Source organism: Rhipicephalus microplus, unplaced genomic scaffold (genome assembly GCF_043290135.1).
Source record: "Rhipicephalus microplus isolate Deutch F79 unplaced genomic scaffold, USDA_Rmic scaffold_209, whole genome shotgun sequence".
Classification (NCBI taxonomy): Eukaryota; Metazoa; Arthropoda; class Arachnida; order Ixodida; family Ixodidae; genus Rhipicephalus; species Rhipicephalus microplus.
This window is the reverse complement of record NW_027464780.1, coordinates 65,001-77,500: the sequence shown is the minus strand read 5'-3', so window position 1 is coordinate 77,500 and position 12,500 is coordinate 65,001. Positions and strand designations below refer to the sequence as shown.

The 12,500-nt window shown below is 61.5% G+C and overlaps 2 non-coding genes across 2 annotated transcripts in view; both read right to left on the bottom strand.

The window, feature by feature from the left end:
* LOC142792277 (5.8S ribosomal RNA) overlaps window positions 1-54 on the bottom strand; it is a 153-nt gene extending 99 nt beyond the window's left edge. The window contains exon 1 of the ribosomal RNA XR_012890805.1: window positions 1-54. This exon is cut by the window's left edge and continues 99 nt beyond it. This is a non-coding gene — a ribosomal RNA (5.8S ribosomal RNA).
* Window positions 55-1,773: 1,719 nt separating this feature from the next.
* LOC142792268 (small subunit ribosomal RNA) lies at window positions 1,774-3,588 on the bottom strand. The gene has a single exon (XR_012890796.1). It is a non-coding gene; the product is annotated as a small subunit ribosomal RNA (ribosomal RNA).
* Between the last annotated feature and the right edge of the window lie 8,912 nt (window positions 3,589-12,500).

The following is a 12,500-nucleotide window of genomic DNA, read 5'->3' as shown; positions in this document are numbered from 1 at the left end:
AGCTGGCTGCGTTCTTCATCGACCCGAGAACCGAGTGATCCACCGCTTAGAGTCGTGAAAAAGTGTTTGTTCAATTCCGTACAGTCAAAACCAAACGTTTCTGGCACTCGGCCAAACAGTGGCCAAGAAGGGCGCTTTTCAGCGCACGCTTGGACTCCAAAACTCTGCCGCGCCTTTTTCGGCTGCCGCAAATCGAGCAAACGGTGTGTTTCGGACGGCGTTTCGCTTTCGCTACTTGCGAGTGCTTTCGTGGTCCACCCCTCTATAAATACTCGGGAGGCGTCGAAGCCGGTTCTCCAAGCCGGACCCGTAGGTATCGTTGTGTGCTCGCTCTCATTGGCCCGCCTAACCAGAAAATGCCTGCGGTACACCCATTTGGATAAGAGTGCACGCAGATGCGGGCCTCGACGGCTACACATTTCCTCGGGCGGCCGCCTCCCGGCCTCCGTGGAGCGCGGGATGCACGGTCCCATCGACAAGCCTCTCCCGTTTTTACCGTGGCATCGCGGTTCACCACGGCAGGCGGGTCGGTCTCCTCCGCATAAAAAGGGGGACCCCCGCTTTTTGTTCCACGAAATCGCACAAGCTTTTTTCGCATCCACGGTTTGCCACCGCACACCAAAATGCCGATCCGGCTGCCTACTTTAGCCAACAGGTGGAGCCAGGCGCGCCGTACTTGCGCGGCACTTCCCACGTCCACCGAAGTCGGTGCCAAGGACCACTTTCGGCGCCGGAGCCGCGTACGAGCCTACTCGAGGCGGAAGAACGAAGCCAGCAAGGGCCTGGCCGCAAGTGCGTTCAATTGTCGGGACGTCCAAGTCCCTCGTTCTTCCGTGCTTCCTCTTTCGGCAAGTCGTTGCGGCACCTTCCCAAAGCGCGCAGACCCGCTAATCGCGACGAGCGCGACGTGGCCGTGCCGCCTTTCCCTCGGCAGCAAGCAAAACGCCTGGCAACGTCGACGCTCCCCTAACCGCGATCTCGCACCGTGTTTCGTGTGGCAAATTCAAAAGCCGGCCGGCGCTGCTGCAACCATTACGGTCGGTACGCATACGCCGCGGAGGGCGGGACGGTCATCGGAGCGTGCGGTTCCTCCATCGAGTACTGCGCACCTCGGCCGTCGCATCGCCGTGCCATGACCGGCCGCGCGTCAACGCGAACCGGTGCCAGCGAGATCCCTCGCCTGCAAGAACCGACCGGCAGCCTCCGTCACCCGAGGACGCGGAGGCGCTTGCCGCGGACGGCGGGACGGTACGCACTGGTGCACAGCGGACCCGTCACATCGCCAGTTCCTTGACCGACCGCCGACGCTTGTGCCGTTCCTCTCGTACTTGGCAGTCGCCGCGCGATTGTCGGGTCTCGTTCTTGCACGCTCGAACGGTCGGGAGGGCACTCGGCTGGCGTTTCGGGAACGCGCAGCCTCGCCTTCTACCGACGTAACCACGACTCGCCGTTCGCGCTCCGCCGCTCCTGTTTACAGTACTAGGCGGTCCCGCAGCGGTCGGGTCGCGCATTTCGAGCGCTTCGAGCCACGGTGCTGTGGCGGGTCGAAAGCCGACCTATGAGTGCGTTGCGCCGTTTGTACCCGCGTCCGCCACCTGGCCGACCGTCCAAGGTCGCGGTGTTGGCGTCCGCTGGGCGCAACAATTTGTCACGGGGTGCCGCTCCACATTCAGGCAGCCCCGTGGGGAAAAGCCGACCCCGCGTCCAAACGGGGTCAGCGGCAGAAAGTGTCGGGCGCAGACGCAGCTGAGGCGCTCACCCTTCACAATCCGTTAATGATCCTTCCGCAGGTTCACCTACGGAAACCTTGTTACGACTTTTACTTCCTCTAAATGATCAAGTTTGGTCATCTTTCCAACAGACCGGCGCAACCGAAAGGCCGCGCCGGACATCGGTCCGAAGACCTCACTAAATCATTCAATCGGTAGTAGCGACGGGCGGTGTGTACAAAGGGCAGGGACGTAATCAACGCGAGCTTATGACTCGCGCTTACTGGGAATTCCTCGTTCAAGGGGAACAATTGCAAGCCCCTATCCCAATCACGAAAGAAGTTCCACGGGTTACCCAGTCTTTTCAGACAGGGATAAAGACACGCTGCTTCCTTCAGTGTAGCGCGCGTGCGGCCCCGGACATCTAAGGGCATCACAGACCTGTTATTGCTCTGTTTCGTGCGGCTAGGAGCCGCTTGTCCCTCTAAGAAGGTTGTAAGGTGCTGGGAACCCCGCACCTATTTAATAGGCTAGAGTCTCGTTCGTTATCGGAATTAACCAGACAAATCGCTCCACCAACTAAGAACGGCCATGCACCACCATCCACCGAATCAAGAAAGAGCTCTCAATCTGTCAATCCTCCCAGTGTCCGGGCCGGGTAAGTTTTCCCGTGTTGAGTCAAATTAAGCCGCAGGCTCCACTCCTGGTGGTGCCCTTCCGTCAATTCCTTTAAGTTTCAGCTTTGCAACCATACTTCCCCCGGAACCCAAATACTTTGGTTTCCCGGAAGCTGCCCGCCGAGTCATTTGAGTAACTCAGGCGGATCGCTGGTTGGCATCGTTTATGGTCAGAACTAGGGCGGTATCTGATCGCCTTCGAACCTCTGACTTTCGTTCTTGATCAATGAAAACATTCTTGGCAAATGCTTTCGCAGTAGTTCGTCTTGCGACGGTCCAAGAATTTCACCTCTAGCGCCGCAATACGAATGCCCCCGTCCGTCCCTCTTAATCATTACCTCGTATTCCAAAAACCAACAGAACAGAAACGAGGTCTTGTTCTATTATTCCATGCAAGTTTATTCAGGCGACTCGCCTGCGTTGAGCACTCTAATTTTTTCAAAGTAAAAGCACCGGCCATCTCGAGGCACACAATGAAGTGCACCAAGAAAGAACCGGCATGATGTTCAGTCCGAGCCGTCGCATCGGGTAGATGCACTACTCGTCTGGAACTGAGATCCAACTACGAGCTTTTTAACCGCAGCAGCTTTAGTATACGCTATTGGAGCTGGAATTACCGCGGCTGCTGGCACCAGACTTGCCCTCCAATTGATCCTCGTTAAAGGATTTAGAGTGTACTCATTTCAATTACGGGGCCTCAAAAGAGTCCCGTATTGTTATTTTTCGTCACTACCTCCCCGTGCCGGGAGTGGGTAATTTGCGCGCCTGCTGCCTTCCTTGGATGTGGTAGCCGTTTCTCAGGCTCCCTCTCCGGAATCGAACCCTGATTCTCCGTTACCCGTAACAACCATGGTAAGCAAGTAACCTACCATCGAAAGTTGATAAGGCAGACACTTGAAAGAAACGTCGCCGGCTCGTGGCCATGCGATCAGCACAAAGTTATCCAGAGTCACCACACAATACGGGCCGAAACCCGATCGATCTTGGTCTAATAAAAGCACCCGTTACCCAAAGGGCTCCAGGCTCACTGCATGTATTAGCTCTAGAATTGCCACAGTTATCCAAGTAGGAAGAAACGATCTAAGGAACCATAACTGATTTAATGAGCCATTCGCGGTTTCGCCTTATTTCGGCATGTACTTAGACATGCATGGCTTAATCTTTGAGACAAGCATATGATTACTGGCAGGATCAACCAGGTAATCGTTCGACTGCGCGTCCGTCCTCGCCTTCGGCGGGCCGGACGCAGTCTGTGTGCGGCGGAGGCCACCTTCAGGCGCCCCAACACGCTTATTTTGCACTCCGAGATGACGGCGTTCGAGCTCGCTACGGCACAACCTTCCCGAAAGACGAGTGGGAGCCGTGCGGCAAGAAGCACGTTCATGCTCGCTCTTTTTCGTTGCATCGACTCGGTCGCGCCGTGCGGGTTGCCCAAGCCCGCTGCACTGTCGGTGGACCGGCCGGAACTAGCAACGGAGCCGAGACTGCAAAGCCGCCAGACGACGGGTCACGCCCGCGTCTTCGGCGCTTTCGCATCTGAATCGCCCGAGGACGACACGGAACACACCTCGATATCGTGGTAAAACGGCACCGTCCGACAACCAGCCCCTAACGCATCAAGCGGATGAGGCTGCAGACGACTGCCGTGGATTCCCCTGGAGCAGACCCGAGGACACGCTTGACGAGGCCGAAGCCCGCCGCATATCAGACACCCGGTCGCTTTCGCGTACGCCGCTCACGAGAACCCCCACATAATAGCAGCGATAAGTACCCAGACCTCCTTGGGCACTAATACGAGCGTACTCGAGAAAATTTCACCGCGGGTGTGCCCCGAAACGTGTGGCACGTTGAGCGTGCCACAAGTCTACGTCGCTCTCAAACCCGCCGAGGTCGTAGAATTTGCGACCCTACTCACGAAATTCCCACCGAGGATACGGCCGCAAACGTACCGCACCTTGGGTAGGCCACGAGTTTGTGCAACACTACGCTGACGGCACAGCACCGAGGTCGTGCGCGCACGCACGGGAAAATTCCGCCGCGGTTTCTGCCGAAAACGTGAGGCACCACGACTCTCCGCAAGTTCGCGTCGACTGCGAAAGACCGAAGTCGTGAACGACGTGTCCGCTACTCGCCGCCGACACGCTGGACACCAAACGTACAACGACTCGACGGCGTCGTAGAGGCCCACGACGCGGTTTTCCTTAACGACGTCTCGGCGTGGCACCGACAGGTTAGAACGGCCGACCAACGTTCCCTGTCCGCCGTTCGGCTCAGTCGAAGGGCTCGGCGACTTCGGCAACGCTGCGAAGCCGCACGGTGACGCACGCCATGTCCCCATTTTTTTTTTTCTTTCTGCGTCTGCCGGGGTGCCCCTATAATAGCAGCGATAAGCACCCAGACCGCCGTGGGTCGCTCGCCCCGGCTGACGTGGTTTTTCGTACTCCTGCGGCGGTCGCCGTCAAGCACGTCCAAATACGCTACTTTCGTGGGCGCATTCACGCTCTTTCGCTTCGCCGGAGTGCCAGCACTCACTCTGCCAAAAACGGCGAACATCCGAGCGGCGGTTCCCACTTTTGCGTCGGCGTCGCAAACCCCGCCCCGGCAGACGAGGTTTGCCGTACTCGTGCGACGGTGGCCGGCGGGCACGTCGAAAGACGCCGATATCGTGCGCGAATTGGCGCACCTTGGCTTCACCGGAGTGCCGCCACTGACTCCTCCAAAAACGGCGAAGATCCGAGCGGCGCTTCCCACTTTCGCATCGGCGTCCCGAACTCCGCCCCGGCTGACGCGGTTTACCGTACTCGTGCGACGGTCGCCGGCGAGCACGTGGAAAGACGCCGATATCGTGCCCGAATCGGCTCCGTTCGGCTTCGCCGGAGTGCCAGCACTGGCTCGGCGAAAGACGACGAACATCCGAGCGACGGTTCTCACTATTGCGTACGCGTCGCAAACCCCGCCCCGGCAGACGCACTTTGCCGTACTCGTGCGACGGTCGCCGGCGAGCACGTAGAAAGACGCCGATATCGTGCCGGAATCGGCCCCGTTTGGCTTCGCCGGAGTGCCAGCACTCACTCGGCCACAAACGGCGAACATCCGAGCGGCGGTTCCCACTTAGCCGTCGGCGTCCCGAACTCCGCCCCGGCAGACGCGGTTGCCGAGCTCGTGCGACTAGCGACCGCGAAGCCGTCTCGCGACGCCGCTTTCGTGCGCGGCTCCCACTGCGACCTGGGTCACCCGAGGTCGACGAGCAAAAAAGAATGTCGAAAAAAATTTTTTTTTTTTTTGCGTCTGCCGGGGTGCCCCTATAATAGCAGCGATAAGCACCCAGACCGCCATGGGTCGCTCGCCCCGGCTGACGTGGTTTTTCGTTTTCCTGCGGTGGTCGTCGTCAAGCACGTCCAAACACGCCACTTTCGTGGGCGCATTCGCGCTCTTTCGCTTCGCCGGAGTGCCAGCACTCACTCTGCCAAAAACGGCGAACATCCTAGTGGCGGTTCCCACTTTTGCGTCGGCGTCGCCAACCCCGCCCCGGCATACGCGGTTTGCCGTACTCGTGCGGCGGTGGCCGGCGGGCACGTCGAAAGACACCGATATCGTGCGCGAGTCGATGCTTCTTGGTCTCGCAGGAGGGCCGCCACTCACTCCTGCAAAAACGGCGAAGATCCGAGCGGCGCTTCCCACTTTTTCGTCGGCATCGCAAACCTCGCCCCGGCAGACGCGCTTTGCCGTACTCGTGCGACGGTCGCCGGCGAGCACGTCGAAATACGCCGATATCGTGCCCGAATCGGCCCCGTTTCGCTTCGCCGGAGTGCCAGCACTCACTCGGCCAAAAACGGCGAACATCCGAGCAGCGGTACCCACTTAGCCGTCGGCATCCCGAACTCCGCGCCGGCTGACGCGGTTGCCGAGCTCGTGCGACTAGCGACCGCGAACGCGTCTCGCGACGCCGCTTTCGTGCGCGGCTCCCATTGCGACCTGGGTTACCCGAGCTCGACCAGCAAAAAAGAAGGTCGAAAAAAAATTTTTTTTTTCTGCGTCTGCCGGGGTGCCCCTATAATAGCAGCGATAAGCACCCAGACCGCCGTGGGTCGCTCGCCCCGGCTGACGTGGTTTTTCGTACTCCTGCAGCGGTCGCCGTCAAGCACGTCCAAATACGCCACTTTCGTGGGCGCTTTCGCGCTCTTTCGCGTCGCCGGTGTGCCAGCACTCACTCTGCCAAAAACGGCCAACATCCGAGCGGCGGTTCCCACTTTTGCGTCGGCGTCGTAAACCCCGCCCCGGCAGACGCGGTTTGCCCTACTCGTGCGACGGTCGCCGGCGAGCGCGTCGAAAGACGCCGATATCGTGCGCTAATTGGCGCTCCTTGGCTTCTCCGGAGTGCCGCCACTCACTCCTCCAAAAACGGCGAAGATCCGAGCGGCGTTCTCCACTTTCGCATCGGCGTCCCGAACTCCGCCCGGGCTGACGCGGTTTACCGTACTCGTGCGACGGTCGCCGCCGGGCACGTCGAAAGACGCCGATATCGTGCCGTAATCGGCCCCGTTTGGCTTCGCCCGAGTGCCAGCACTCACTCGGCCAAAAACGGCGAACATCCGAGCAGCGTTTCCCACTTTCGCATCGGCGTCCCGAAGCCCGCCCCGGCAGACGCGGTTTGCCCTACTCGAGCGACGGTCGCCGGCGATCACGTCGAAAGGCGCCGAATTCGTGCACGAATCGATGCTTCTTGGTCTCGCAGGAGGGCCGCCACTCACTCCTGCAAAAACGGCGAAGATCCGAGTTGCGCTTCCCACTTTTTCGTCGGCGTCCCGAACTACGCCCCGGCTGACGCGGTTTACCGTACTCGTGCGACGGTCGCCGGCGGGCACTTCAAAATACGCCGATTTCGTGGGCGCATTCACGCTGTTTCGCTTCCCCGGAGTGCCAACACTCACTCTGCCGAAAGCGGCGATCATCCGAGCGGCGGTTCCCACTTTTGCGTCGGCTTCGCAAACGGCGCCCCGGCAGACGCGCTCGTGCGACGTACTCGTGCGACGGTCGCCGGCGAGCACGTCGAAAGACGCCGATATCGTGCTCGAATCGACCCCGTTTCGCTTCGCCGGAGTGCTGCCAGTCACGGCGCAGAAAACGGCGAACAAGTGTTTTTTTTTTTTTTTCCTAGAATTTGTGTTATAGAAGGCACATTTGATATCGGACGATAATTTTCAACTTTATCACGCGCACCGATTTTCGTGTAGAGGTTTGCAAGTTTATGGGAATTTCTCCACTTGGAATAATGCGATTTAGTAGTACTACGAGAACTTCATGGATGTACTCAAGGGTACGGGGCAAGTCAGTTACGTCAACACCTGCAGATTTTTTACACTTCAAACTGAAAATTGTTGGTTGTGAGTCCTCGTGTGATATTAAAGGCCGATTTGCTAACACATAGAACAAAGAAAGAAAGGAAGAAAAAACGCCCGCGCTCGCTCAAGAAACCTGGGTTCGCAACAAGTGGCAACAACAAGCAACCGAGCGAGTGCGCCAAAACCCGTGGCGGCCGAACAAACGCGAAGTCCCAACCGCGTCAGCCGGGGCGGCACGGGACAGGAAAAATCACTTCAGCCGGGGCGGCGGGGCACCGAATAAACCTCGTCACCTCGTCGCAGGATAAAAGAGGAAACAAAAAGTCTAAACAGCGTCTGCTGGAGCGAATGCGTAATAAAACAACAACAACAACAAAAAAAAACACCCGCGCTCAAGAAGTCTGCAATCCTCACAAAAGGCGACTGTGACCGAGCAGCGTCAGCCGGGGCCGTGCGGAAACGGAAAAACCGCGACTACCGGGGCGTCGAGGCACCGAAAAATCCACTTCAGCCGCGGCGAAAAAAAAAACAAAAAGAAAGACGGAGGGGGGGGGGGAACCACGTCTGCCGGGGCGAAGGAAAAAAAAAAACGCGTCTGCCGGGGCGAGCCCGGGTGCGGCACCACCGGGAAAACTGTGGCAAACAGACATGGCGATCGAGTGAGTGGGCCGCCAGCCAGGCTCAGCCAAAAAGTGCAAAGTCCGAACTGCGTCAGCCGGGGCGGCAAAAACCGCGTCAGCCGGGGCGGCGCAAAAAACCGCGTCTGCCGGGGCGGCACGAAACCGCGTCAGCCGGGGCGGGGCGAAAACTGCGTCAGCCGGGGCGAAAGAAAAAAAAAAACGCGTCTGCCGGGGCAAGCCCGGGTGCGGCACCACCGGGAAAACTGTGGCAAACAGACATGGCGATCGAGTGAGTGGGCCGCCAGCCAGGCACAGCCGAAAAGTGCAAAGTCCGAACCGTGTCAGCCGGGGCGACGCAAAAACCGCGTCAGCCGGGGCGGCGCGAAAACCGCGTCAGCCGGGGCGGCACGAAACCGCGTCAGCCGGGGCGGCGCGAAAACTGCGTCAGCCGGGGCGGCGCGAAAACCTCGTCAGCCGGGGCGAGCGAAAAGGGGGGGGGGGGAACCACGTCTGCCGGGGCGAAAGAAAAAAAAACGCGTCTGCCGGGGCGAGCCCGGGTGCGGCACCACCGGGAAGACTGTGGCAAACAGACATGGCGATCGAGTGAGTGGGCCGCCAGCCAGGCTCAGCCCAAAAAGTGCTAAGTCCGAACTGCGTCAGCCGGGGCGGCGCGAAAACCGCGTCTGCCGGGGCGGCACGAAACCGCGTCAGCCGGGGCGGCGCGAAAACTGCGTCAGCCGGGGCGAGCCCGGGTGCGGCACCACCGGGAAAACTGTGGCAAACAGACATGGCGATCGAGTGAGTGGGCCGCCAGCCAGGCACAGCCGAAAAGTGCTAAGTCCGAACTGCGTCAGCCGGGGCGGCAAAAACCGCGTCAGCCGGGGCGGCGCAAAAAACCGCGTCTGCCGGGGCGGCACGAAACCGCGTCAGCCGGGGCGGCGCGAAAACTGCGTCAGCCGGGGCGAAAGAAAAAAAAAACGCGTCTGCCGGGGCGAGCCCGGGTGCGGCACCACCGGGAAAACTGTGGCAAACAGACATGGCGATCGAGTGAGTGGGCCGCCAGCCAGGCACAGCCGAAAAGTGCTAAGTCCGAACTGCGTCTGCCGGGGCGGCACGAAACCGCGTCAGCCGGGGCGGCGCGAAAACCGCGTCTGCCGGGGCGGCACGAAACCGCGTCAGCCGGGGCGGCGCGAAAACTGCGTCAGCCGGGGCGAGCCCGGGTGCGGCACCACCGGGAAAACTGTGGCAAACAGACATGGCGATTGAGTGAGTGGGCCGCCAGCCAGGCACAGCCGAAAAGTGCTAAGTCCGAACTGCGTCTGCCGGGGCGGCACGAAACCGCGTCAGCCGGGGCGGCGCGAAAACCGCGTCTGCCGGGGCGGCACGAAACCGCGTCAGCCGGGGCGGCGCGAAAACTGCGTCAGCCGGGGCGAGCCCGGGTGCGGCACCACCGGGAAAACTGTGGCAAACAGACATGGCGATCGAGTGAGTGGGCCGCCAGCCAGGCACAGCCGAAAAGTGCAAAGTCCGAACCGTGTCAGCCGGGGCGACGCAAAAACCGCGTCAGCCGGGGCGGCGCGAAAACCGCGTCAGCCGGGGCGGCACGAAACCGCGTCAGCCGGGGCGGCGCGAAAACTGCGTCAGCCGGGGCGGCGCGAAAACCTCGTCAGCCGGGGCGAGCGAAAAGGGGGGGGGGAACCACGTCTGCCGGGGCGAAAGAAAAAAAAACGCGTCTGCCGGGGCGAGCCCGGGTGCGGCACCACCGGGAAGACTGTGGCAAACAGACATGGCGATCGAGTGAGTGGGCCGCCAGCCAGGCTCAGCCCAAAAAGTGCTAAGTCCGAACTGCGTCAGCCGGGGCGGCGCGAAAACCGCGTCTGCCGGGGCGGCACGAAACCGCGTCAGCCGGGGCGGCGCGAAAACTGCGTCAGCCGGGGCGAGCCCGGGTGCGGCACCACCGGGAAAACTGTGGCAAACAGACATGGCGATCGAGTGAGTGGGCCGCCAGCCAGGCACAGCCGAAAAGTGCTAAGTCCGAACTGCGTCAGCCGGGGCGGCAAAAACCGCGTCAGCCGGGGCGGCGCAAAAAACCGCGTCTGCCGGGGCGGCACGAAACCGCGTCAGCCGGGGCGGCGCGAAAACTGCGTCAGCCGGGGCGAAAGAAAAAAAAAACGCGTCTGCCGGGGCGAGCCCGGGTGCGGCACCACCGGGAAAACTGTGGCAAACAGACATGGCGATCGAGTGAGTGGGCCGCCAGCCAGGCACAGCCGAAAAGTGCTAAGTCCGAACTGCGTCTGCCGGGGCGGCACGAAACCGCGTCAGCCGGGGCGGCGCGAAAACCGCGTCTGCCGGGGCGGCACGAAACCGCGTCAGCCGGGGCGGCGCGAAAACTGCGTCAGCCGGGGCGAGCCCGGGTGCGGCACCACCGGGAAAACTGTGGCAAACAGACATGGCGATTGAGTGAGTGGGCCGCCAGCCAGGCACAGCCGAAAAGTGCTAAGTCCGAACTGCGTCTGCCGGGGCGGCACGAAACCGCGTCAGCCGGGGCGGCGCGAAAACCGCGTCTGCCGGGGCGGCACGAAACCGCGTCAGCCGGGGCGGCGCGAAAACTGCGTCAGCCGGGGCGAGCCCGGGTGCGGCACCACCGGGAAAACTGTGGCAAACAGACATGGCGATCGAGTGAGTGGGCCGCCAGCCAGGCACAGCCGAAAAGTGCAAAGTCCGAACCGTGTCAGCCGGGGCGACGCAAAAACCGCGTCAGCCGGGGCGGCGCGAAAACCGCGTCAGCCGGGGCGGCACGAAACCGCGTCAGCCGGGGCGGCGCGAAAACTGCGTCAGCCGGGGCGGCGCGAAAACCTCGTCAGCCGGGGCGAGCGAAAAGGGGGGGGGGGGGGGAACCACGTCTGCCGGGGCGAAAGAAAAAAAAACGCGTCTGCCGGGGCGAGCCCGGGTGCGGCACCACCGGGAAGACTGTGGCAAACAGACATGGCGATCGAGTGAGTGGGCCGCCAGCCAGGCTCAGCCCAAAAAGTGCTAAGTCCGAACTGCGTCAGCCGGGGCGGCGCGAAAACCGCGTCTGCCGGGGCGGCACGAAACCGCGTCAGCCGGGGCGGCGCGAAAACTGCGTCAGCCGGGGCGAGCCCGGGTGCGGCACCACCGGGAAAACTGTGGCAAACAGACATGGCGATCGAGTGAGTGGGCCGCCAGCCAGGCACAGCCGAAAAGTGCTAAGTCCGAACTGCGTCAGCCGGGGCGGCAAAAACCGCGTCAGCCGGGGCGGCGCAAAAAACCGCGTCTGCCAGGGCGGCACGAAACCGCGTCAGCCGGGGCGGCGCGAAAACTGCGTCAGCCGGGGCGAAAGAAAAAAAAAAACGCGTCTGCCGGGGCGAGCCCGGGTGCGGCACCACCGGGAAAACTGTGGCAAACAGACATGGCGATCGAGTGAGTGGGCCGCCAGCCAGGCACAGCCGAAAAGTGCTAAGTCCGAACTGCGTCTGCCGGGGCGGCACGAAACCGCGTCAGCCGGGGCGGCGCGAAAACCGCGTCTGCCGGGGCGGCACGAAACCGCGTCAGCCGGGGCGGCGCGAAAACTGCGTCAGCCGGGGCGAGCCCGGGTGCGGCACCACCGGGAAAACTGTGGCAAACAGACATGGCGATTGAGTGAGTGGGCCGCCAGCCAGGCACAGCCGAAAAGTGCTAAGTCCGAACTGCGTCTGCCGGGGCGGCACGAAACCGCGTCAGCCGGGGCGGCGCGAAAACCGCGTCTGCCGGGGCGGCACGAAACCGCGTCAGCCGGGGCGGCGCGAAAACTGCGTCAGCCGGGGCGAGCCCGGGTGCGGCACCACCGGGAAAACTGTGGCAAACAGACATGGCGATCGAGTGAGTGGGCCGCCAGCCAGGCACAGCCGAAAAGTGCTAAGTCCGAACTGCGTCAGCCGGGGCGGCAAAAACCGCGTCAGCCGGGGCGGCGCAAAAACCGCGTCTGCCGGGGCGAAATCAAAAAAAAAAACAAAGAAAAAAGCCCGCGCTTAATCAAAAGAAAACAAAGAAAAAAGCTTGCGCTTAATCAAAAGAAAACAAACAAAAAAAGTTCGCGCTTAAGCCTGGCGGTGGAACCACCGGGGCAAACAGACCTGGCGATCGAGTGAGTGG